Source organism: Arachis ipaensis, chromosome B03 (assembly GCF_000816755.2).
Source record: "Arachis ipaensis cultivar K30076 chromosome B03, Araip1.1, whole genome shotgun sequence".
Classification (NCBI taxonomy): Eukaryota; Viridiplantae; Streptophyta; class Magnoliopsida; order Fabales; family Fabaceae; genus Arachis; species Arachis ipaensis.
Genome location: NC_029787.2, coordinates 134,037,320 through 134,046,878, shown reverse-complemented (window position 1 = coordinate 134,046,878; position 9,559 = coordinate 134,037,320). Strand labels below are relative to the sequence as shown.

Here is a 9,559-nt window from a genome sequence, read left to right as displayed (position 1 = left end):
GGGTCAAATAAACTGGTCGGATTGTTGGTTTTGATGAAAACCGGCCGAGTCAACCCAGATTTCAGCAGGTTTGATACATGATCGATCCAACGGGTGATTTGGCCCGGCCAGATAACTGAGTTTTCGATCGAACCAGCCAGGTCAAGTCGGATTTGATAATTATGCTAAATCTTATTGTTTAATTTAGTTGGATTATGTTCATAAAAAAATTTAGATACTGTAGCATTATTGTTAGAATTAAATAAGAGTCACAATTTTCAACTAATAAAATATTTAATAATAATTATTCATTAAAATAAAACATTCAAAATTAAAAATAATAAAATATTTAAACTTAAAAGAATTTGAAAATAAGACTAAATTAGGACATAGAATTTATAATTTATGATTTATGATTTTAAATCTAAGTTTAAGATTTAGGATATAGAATTTAGAGTAATCAATAATAATAACAGGTGACTGACGATAATGAAAAAAATCACGGTGTTGAAAAATAGAAAAAAAAAGTGTGATTTTTATTGTTGTTTTATTGGTTCTTTTGATACCCAGATGAGCATCTCTTCTCTTTACCTTATCCTCTTTATGCGTAAGAAAACACATTATGCAATAGAAAATAACTACTTTTGTGTCTGTATGGTTTATAATATGATTGTATTTCATTGAGTTATTCTTATATTACGAGGGAAGCTTCAAGGATTGGTGTTGTTTTTTCAGATTTGTTGGAGGGTGTTAGTTTTTTCATTTTGAATCATTGTTATTATTGTTATTATGTTTAAATAGATATTCAATAAACTTTCTCGTAATTGTTGGTGGTCCCTAATTAAATGGGATCGACAAATTTAAAACAAAAAAATAAAACAAAATAAAGAAAGAAGTGGTTAAAGCTATGAAGGAAGGGAGAGAGAACGAGAGCAAGACTCTCTCATTTTGAAACAAAAAGAAAAAGGGAATAGAAAATGAGCGCCGTAGTCAAAGAGAAGAAGAAAATTTGGGGGAAAATAGCAAGCCATTTTTTATCCGATTGAACTGATAAATTTGTTTTATTTTTTATAAAATTTTAGTGTTATTCTTGGTGTAGAGATCATGAATATTAGGATATAACTTGCTAGTTGTATTCCCTTCTCTTTTGTCTGATTTGAGATACCTATTTTATGGAGGGATTATGTTGATTCCATCAGTTTTGATAATGTATTTTGTTGAGATGCCATAATACTACTAGGAAGACTGTTTGTGTACCCATTATTTTGATAGTGGAAGATTTTTCTGGACTAGGTCACATGGGTTTTTTTCCGATTTTGGGGGTTTTTTCATGTTAAAATTCTACTGTCTGATTATTTAATATCTACTATTATATTTGTTGCTTGGAGTATCTTTGGAATTGCCTATTTAATTGCACAGATTATTGAAAAATTATTTTGGTGCTTCTGCTATTAGACAGATTCTTATTTGAACTTTAGTTGAGTTTTTCCAACAAAGTGGTATCTAGAGCTTTGGTTGTTTATCTTTGTGCTGATTAAATGGAGGAAAATACTCATTGACCAAATATGGTCAAATTGAATTCCCAAAAATACTAGATTTGGAAGACTCTCATAGAAGATATGTTGTATAGCAATGACTTGTATGATCCTGTGGAGGGGGATAAATCCAAAGGAACCAAATTCGATGCTGAATGAAAGAAGTTGAATCGGAAGGCAGTTGCTTTGATTAGGCAATAGCTTGATTTTAGTGTGTATCCACATGTTGATACCGAAACGAATGCCGATAATATGTGGAAGAAATTGAAGGAGTTATATGAGAGGAAGAATGTGCAAAACAAAGTATTCTTGATTAGGATGCTTATCAATATGAAGTATATTGAAGATAAATCAATACCGGAGCACTTGAGCATTTTTCAGGAGACGGTGAACCAACTGACAAATAATGAAATCACTTTGAATGATGAGTTGTAAGCCTTGTTGTTGTTGAGCTCTATGCCTGATAGTTGGAAAGTTCTGGTTGTGGCACTAACTAACTCAGCTCCAAAAGAAAAGTTGACGTTAGCGATGGTTAAAGAGAGCATGTTGAATGAAGAAGTCAGAAGAAGAGAGTAAAGTTTGACTAATGCCTCCTCCCAGTCAGAAGCACTTGTTTCAAAGTCACGAGGGAGAAGTCAAAGTAGAAAACCTCACAGTTTCGACAAGTCAGAGAGTCGAAGCAAGTCAAGAGAAAAGTACAAGCAAGAAATGAGTTCATTTGTCACCATTGTGGCAAGTCGGGGGCATATCAAGAAATATTGTAGGTTCTTGAAAAGAGAACAATCAAGTAAAAGAAACGAAGACAAAGGTAAAGATAGTGATAAAGAAACTGCTGCTATTGTTTATGATGTTCTTATCACATATGATGAAAATTATGTGAATCTTGTCTATGATGATTCCACTTGGATTATGGACTCTGGTGCCTCATGTCATGTTACTCCGAAGCGTGAATTTTTCACTTCCTATACTACTGAAAATTTTGGCAAGATCAAATTGGGAGATAAAGGAGTGTGTGATATCATTGGTATGGGTGATATGTGACTTAAAACCAACATGGGATGCAAGTTATAGTTGAAGAATGTTAGGCATTCGCCAGATATGCGGTTCAATCTTATTTTAGTAAAGGCATTGGATCAAGAGGGGTATTGCACTTTCTTTGGTAGTGGAAAATGCAAGATTACCAAAGAGGCTCTCATTGTTACTAAAGAAGACAATAGTCTCACTACTCTCTACCGATTGCAAGCAAAAGTTGTGCAAAGAAAAGGTGAATGTAGCTGATGATTCCTCTTCTGACTTGTGGCATATACGTCTTGGTCACTTGAGCGGGAAAGGGATAAACGTCTTAGCCAAGAAGCACTCACTTCCCGTGAAAAGTACAACTTTAAATACTTGTACTCATTGTTTTGTTAGAAAGCATGCTAGAGTATCATTTCATAGTTCTGGACCTCATAGGAGATCACATGTTCTAGATTTAGTTCACACTGATGTTTGCACTATGGATGCTAAGACACTAGGTGGTGCATCATACTTTGTTACTTTTATTAATGATTATTCTCAAAAAGTGTGGACTTTTATTTTTAAATCTAAAGACCAAGTGCTCGATATCTTCAAACACTTTCATGCAAGTGTTAAAAGAGAAATAGGAAGGAAATTGAAATATATTCGAGAAGATAATGGTGGTGAATACAGGGGCCCGTTTGAAGAGTATTGTAAAGAACATGGGATTAAAGTTGAGAAGACAGTTCCTAAGACTTCTCAACATAATGGAGTTGCAGAGAGAATGAATTGCACTATCAATGATAAAGTCAGGTGCATGCTCTCTCATGTAAAGTTGCTTAAATCCTTTAGGGGTGAAGCGATGAAGACTGCGGTAGATTTGATCAACCTTTCTCCTTCAGTTTCACTAAATGGTGATGTTCCAGAAAAAGTTTGGAGAGGAAAATATATCTCCTATAGTCACTTGCGAGTGTTTGGCTGTAGGGCTTTTGTTCACATTTCAAGAGATGAAAATTCCAAACTTGATGGAAAATCAAAGCAGTGTATCTTCATGGGTTATGGTCACGAAGACTTTGGTTACAGATTATAGGATCCGGTGAGCAAGAAAATAATTATAAGTCGAGATGTGATTTTTCTTGAAGACCAAACTATTAAAGACCTTGAGAAGACAGATAAGCCAACAATAACTGTTAGACGTTCTGTTGATGATGAACCAGGTCCTTCTACTAGACCTCCTATTGATGGGGGAGATGTACAAGTTGATAATGATGGTGATAATTTGCATGATGAACCTACACCTCAACCTGAGGTGCCAGATGCAGAAGTTCTACCATATACTGAAGTTCCACCTGAACCACCAGTTGTGCCTGAATTGAGAAGATCTACTAGAAAGCGTCATCCTTCTCAGAAATAGTCTCCTCATGAGGGGAATAAATCCTCTCAATTGTTAAAAAAATTGAGAGTGTAAAGTGTGATCTGTAACCCTTCATTGCTTTCTCTTTCATATTTATTCTTGGTCCCACTTATAAAATTAATGGTGAGAGATCACACTTTACTTCCTCAATTGTTAAAAAAATTGAGAGGATTCATTTTCCCTCATGAGTATGTGATGAACACTGAGACTGGGGAGCCAAAGAGCTACCAGGAAGCTATGTCTGATGAGCATAAGGAAAATTGGTTGAAGGCCATGCAAGAAGAAATGAAATCCTTGCATGAGAATCATACGTTTGAATTGGTGAAGTTGCCAAAGGGTAAGAGAGCATTCAAGAATAAATGGGTGTTCAAATTGAAAGCGGATGAAAATGTCTCATGGCCAAGGTATAAAAGCTCGATTGGTTGTAAAAGGCTTTGAGCAAAAGAAAGGTATTGATTTTGAGGATATTTTCTCTCCAGTTATGAAGATGTCCTCTATTCGACTTGTGCTTGGGTTGGCGGCTAGTTTGAATTTAGAGGTTGAGCAACTTGATATGAAGACAGCATTCTTTCATGGTTGGCTTGCCCTTTTCCCCCAAATTCTTCTCCTCTTCGGCGCTGAAGCTTTCTTGCGTGCTTCGTTTTTGCTTTCTTTCAAAAATTGAAAGAAGCCCTCCGTCTCTCTCTCTTGTGGCTTTATGCCACTTTCTTTTATTTTAATTTTTTTTGTTTTAAAAAGTTGTGGGTCCCACTTAAGGTTAGGGACCACCAACATGTTGCATCGCCTGGATGAAAAGTTGGCTAAGAGGCACATTAATCAGTCCCTCATTTTGAAGCTGTTGGAGCAAGATTCTAAAAACCGGACCGAACCAGCCAGTTGAACCGGTCCAACCGTGAACGGGCTCTAATACGGTTCGGTCCACTGCATATTTTTTCTTTTGTTAATCTCCTTATATGTTGTATTGAGTTGTGTTCTTTTTTACTGGCATAAAGTCACTCTTGTTATATGGTGGAAATGTCTAGAATGAGGTAATTGTTAAGAATGTAGTTTAGAGGATTTTTTTATTTTTATTGGTACTATTTACATCTAAATAATAGAGGAACTTTGTATTAATTACTATGAATAAATTATCTCTATTAGTATTTTTATTGAGCATGATTTAGAAATTATTAAATTTAAATATTTAAAATTGTATATTAAATTTTAGTAATTTTATTTAATATTTAATTAAACCGGTTGAACCCTAGTTGAACCCCGGTCGAATCAATGAACCAGTGAACCAGTCACTTCACCGGTTCATTGACCGGTCCGATTCTCGCAACCTTGTTGCTATTTTGAGAATCAGAGTGATCGGAGCTTTGCCATGATGGAAGTATTAATCAAGAAGCAGTTGCTGATAACAATGTATCTGTGAGTAATAATTCACCTGCCAAGAAGCTCTTTGTAATTTCAGTTATGTTTTTAACTTTGTAATTGTTGTTTTGTAATTTCTGGTTGTTGGTTGCTGGTTGCTGTTTTATAATTTCTGTAATTGCTAATGCTAATGTTCTTCTTTTGTAGTGTTTTGTAATTGCTGTTTTATAATTTAGTGTCACCCTTTTAGTCTGATTATTGGTTAATATTCTGTAATGTTTGTTGCTGAATGCTGATTGTTGAGTTCAGATATGGTGTTGTTGGTGGTTAATTTAGTCTCACCCTTTAAATGTTTGTTGCTGAATGCTGCTTTTTTAACATTCCATACATGTTGGATACACTCAAATATATAGCAGAGGCTATGCCTATTTGTGTATTATAGGGTTATATTATCATGTTGTATATGTGGCTTTCCATGGATGAGAAGACAAATAACTTTGTGTTTGATGTGAATTTGTAGGGCTACAAGGATGTGAAGGACATGGAGTGGGTCAAAAACAAGTTTCCAGTGAAATCATCATTAGGGAAAGAAGATCTCTAAAGGTAGTTGATAATAGGAACATGTTCTTCATCTTTGAGTTGTACAATTGAAATATATAGTTCTTGTTAATTGTTTGTATCCAAAGTGTTTGGCACACACAATACTCGTTAATTACTCGGGGAAGCCATCTGAATCAGGGTTATAATTTTGAGTTTGGATTTTGATAAGATCATATGTATTTGGTTGATGATATTTTATATAGTGTTTTAAATTTTGAAGATATTTTAAGATTTATATTAGACTATAATTATATTTTAGAATGTGTATTTATAATTTATTTATTATTCTATTCTAAAACAGTTTTTCCGGTTGAACCATCGGTTGAACCGGTTAGACCAATAAACTAGTGAACCAGTGACTAAAACGGTTTGATGACCGGTCCGGTTTTCTGAACCTTGATTATTACTCTTTACTCTGTTTTTAGGTCTCACCTGTTGCCCTCTTCCCCAAACGCCACAAGATAGCGCCCCGCTGCCACCATCATCACCCCGATCCCTCTATGCTGTTGTGGAAACGAGTCCATTTCCACAATGCTTCCGGACTGCTCACAAGGTTCCTCCCTCGCCGATTCATACGGTTTATCGGGAGGCTCAAAAACCCAGCCGATTCATACGGTTTACCGGTTCGTCCGGTTTTTCCACTGGTTTTTTGCAGGCCGATTTTTGACATCAACCGGACTGGCTAAATGACCGATTTCCGGTTAATCCGGTCAAACCGGTCGGTCCAGTCCGGTTTTCAGAACCATGAATAGCAATAGCAATAGCAATAGCAACAAGCAACAACATCAGATCCCGCAATCAATCATCCAAAAACTAAATCAAATTAATCGCACAGTAAATTAATTGCAAGAACCCTCCGTATGGAAAATCAAATTCGATCAAATACCACACAAATTAAAACAACCAACAAATAAGTGCACCCAAGCAGCTTGCAAAACAACGCACAAAAATCGAAGTACTATATGAAATGAGAGAGTACGGAACTCACAGGAGACGCAGTAGACAAGCCAGCCAAGCGCCAAAACATCTTGAATTCTCAGAGGAGGAGGAAGAAAGAATCGGATCTGGCAGGGCGCAGAAACCCTAGCGCCTCGGGTTCCCAAATCGAATCAGGAACAGGGAAAACCCTAAAATCGGGAACAGGGGCGACAAGATGACGGTGCGCAGGACGAAGACGATGGAGGATGGACACCGAGCGAGGAAGAAGAGAGCGAAGTGCGAACAGGGGGTTGAGAAGAAAAACAATTGAGAAGAAGAAAAACAATGTACCACAGTCCACGGAGCCACCACGGGAAGCTATATGAAGTGGGGATGAGTAGAAGAAGACAACGTCGGACACCGATCTCGAAGAAGAAGCTGCGATTGGTGAGACTGTGAGAGTGAACAGGGGGAGACTTGGAGCACGACCACAACGCAGCGAACGATGGCAGTTTCTCACTCCCTACAGCGGTGGCCCTTGAGCACAATGGACGGCGGCGGCGCTGAGTCTCTTCTTACGGCGGTGGCGGAGGCTATAACCTAGGGTTGAGAGTTGAGAGACAAGAGAGTCTGAGGAATTGAAAAAATCAGAAATGGCTTGAGGAGGAGGATGATTTTTTGATCCCTGGGCAGAGAACCTTAAACGACGACGTTTCATTAGAACCGGCCGAATTCCGATTCGGTCTGACCGACCGATTTTTGACCGGTTCAACGGTTCAAAAACTGTTTTAAAGAGAACGGTTTTTGACAATAGACCGAACCGTATTAGAATCCAGTTCACGGTTTGACCAGTTCATCCGACCGGTCCGGTCCGATTTTCAGAACCTTGTGTTGGAGTTGTTTGACTCCGAAGATCCCAGAGAAAGGGAGTACTTAAAGATGACTTTGCATCGCATCTATGGCAAGTTCATGGTTCATCGCCCTTTCATTAGGAAAGCCATCAATAATGTCTTCTTCAGTTTGATTTTTGAGACGGAGAAACATAATGGGATTGCTGAGCTCCTTGAAATACTGGGCAGCATCATTAATGGTTTCGCTTTGCCATTGAAAGAAGAGCATAAACTGTTCCTAGTTCGTGCATTGATTCCGTTGCACAAACCAAAATTCTTAGCAATGTACCATCAGTAATTATCTTACTGCATTACTCAATTTGTAGAGAAAGATTTGTAAGAAAGGAAGGTGTTCTTTCCGTGATACTAACAGAGAAATATAAAAAAATGTTAAACCAAACTTGTAAAACCATGTTTAATAATATGCATTGATATCATGAGATTAAAAGTTAAACATACAAAAAAAATATTGTTAAAATTTTTTTTATAAAACTAAAATTATTGAAGGATATCTTAGTAAAAAATCATGTAATCATTAAAAGATATTTCAAAAGATATATATTTTGATAAAAACACAATTTTCTCTCTAGAAAAATAATTTGTTAAAGGATATTTTGGTAAATAAAAATTAATTATAAAAAATTAAATTTTTAGTAAAGAGTATTTTTGTACAAAAATAATTTATTTTTTTAATTTTTACTAAAAGATATTTTTATACAAAAATAATTTATTTTGTTTTAAAAATGAATAAAATTGATGATAATTAACACAAAAAGTTGGAGTAAAATTTTTTCTTATATTTACTTACTAGATTCTGCTAGGGAGACAATGGACTATTCCTCATACTATCTAAAATAACCATCCGAGTATTAGGGATAATAAACATCTTCCTAAAAAGTTAAATTAATTTTGGAGTTTACCAAGGATTGAACTCTTAACCTTTTGGATCTAACATTCTAATACCATATCATGATACCACTCATCCCAAAAGCTTCAACTGATGGGAAAATGTAGCACTAATAATTATATCTCTAATACTCCTTAAACCTCCATTATACACATTATATAAATATTCCATTCGCTCCTCATACTTTCCCTTACTCCAATTTATGTGTTGTGGTTGTGATAGTTTCCGTCACCGAAAGAAAATTCACAAGCAATTTTAATAGCAATAATTATATATCTGAAGTTCTCAAGAGATCATTTGTTACTAAAAAAATATAAAATAAAATAAAAAGCGTGGATGATTCGATAGGAGAAGTAATAACAACATCAACAACAACTTACATAATAAGACCATCTTCCAATATCTTCTGTTCATCGTAAGACCACTTTTCATGAAACGGGTTACTACCATCCATGGCATTAGAGCAGGAGCTCCCTGAAAACATGATCAATTGATCATGTTGCCCAACAAATTCAGAGTTGCTCATCATTGGAACATTTCCAGAAGTACTACCATTCACACTATAATTAACACAAATAGGATTTAACCTTTCTGCAATCATCCAAATCACTGGATTCTCAAATGTTATAATAATAATCTCGGTAACAAAATAAAAAAGTTTTATATATATCCTTGAAAAAATAATATTGATTTAAATTCAATATCACGAATTCTTTAAATAATGTGACTCGGTTCAATTTTAGTGACAAAATATAATAATGCATACATAATTATATGATGCAATTAGCTTGCATTGATTTAGAAAATATTTTATTCAGTAATATTTTATTTTAATTTTTGAAATAAAGGATAGATTGCCCTATACTTTGAACATACATGCTAAACACTGATTTTATTTTATAAATAAATAAAATAATTATTTGATAAAATATATTTTTTAAATTTTTTTTATTATTATGCATATATT

General features: G+C 35.1%; 1 long non-coding RNA gene across 2 annotated transcripts; it reads left to right on the top strand.

The window, feature by feature from the left end:
* Positions 5,230 to 6,441, top strand: LOC110270473. 2 transcript variants are annotated; one of them, XR_002360052.1, is made up of 3 exons: positions 5,230 to 5,334; positions 5,798 to 5,880; positions 6,303 to 6,441. It is a non-coding gene; the product is annotated as an uncharacterized LOC110270473 (long non-coding RNA). The 2 variants fall into 2 exon arrangements; XR_002360051.1 differs by lacking the exon at positions 6,303 to 6,441 and having other exon boundaries at positions 5,798 to 6,098.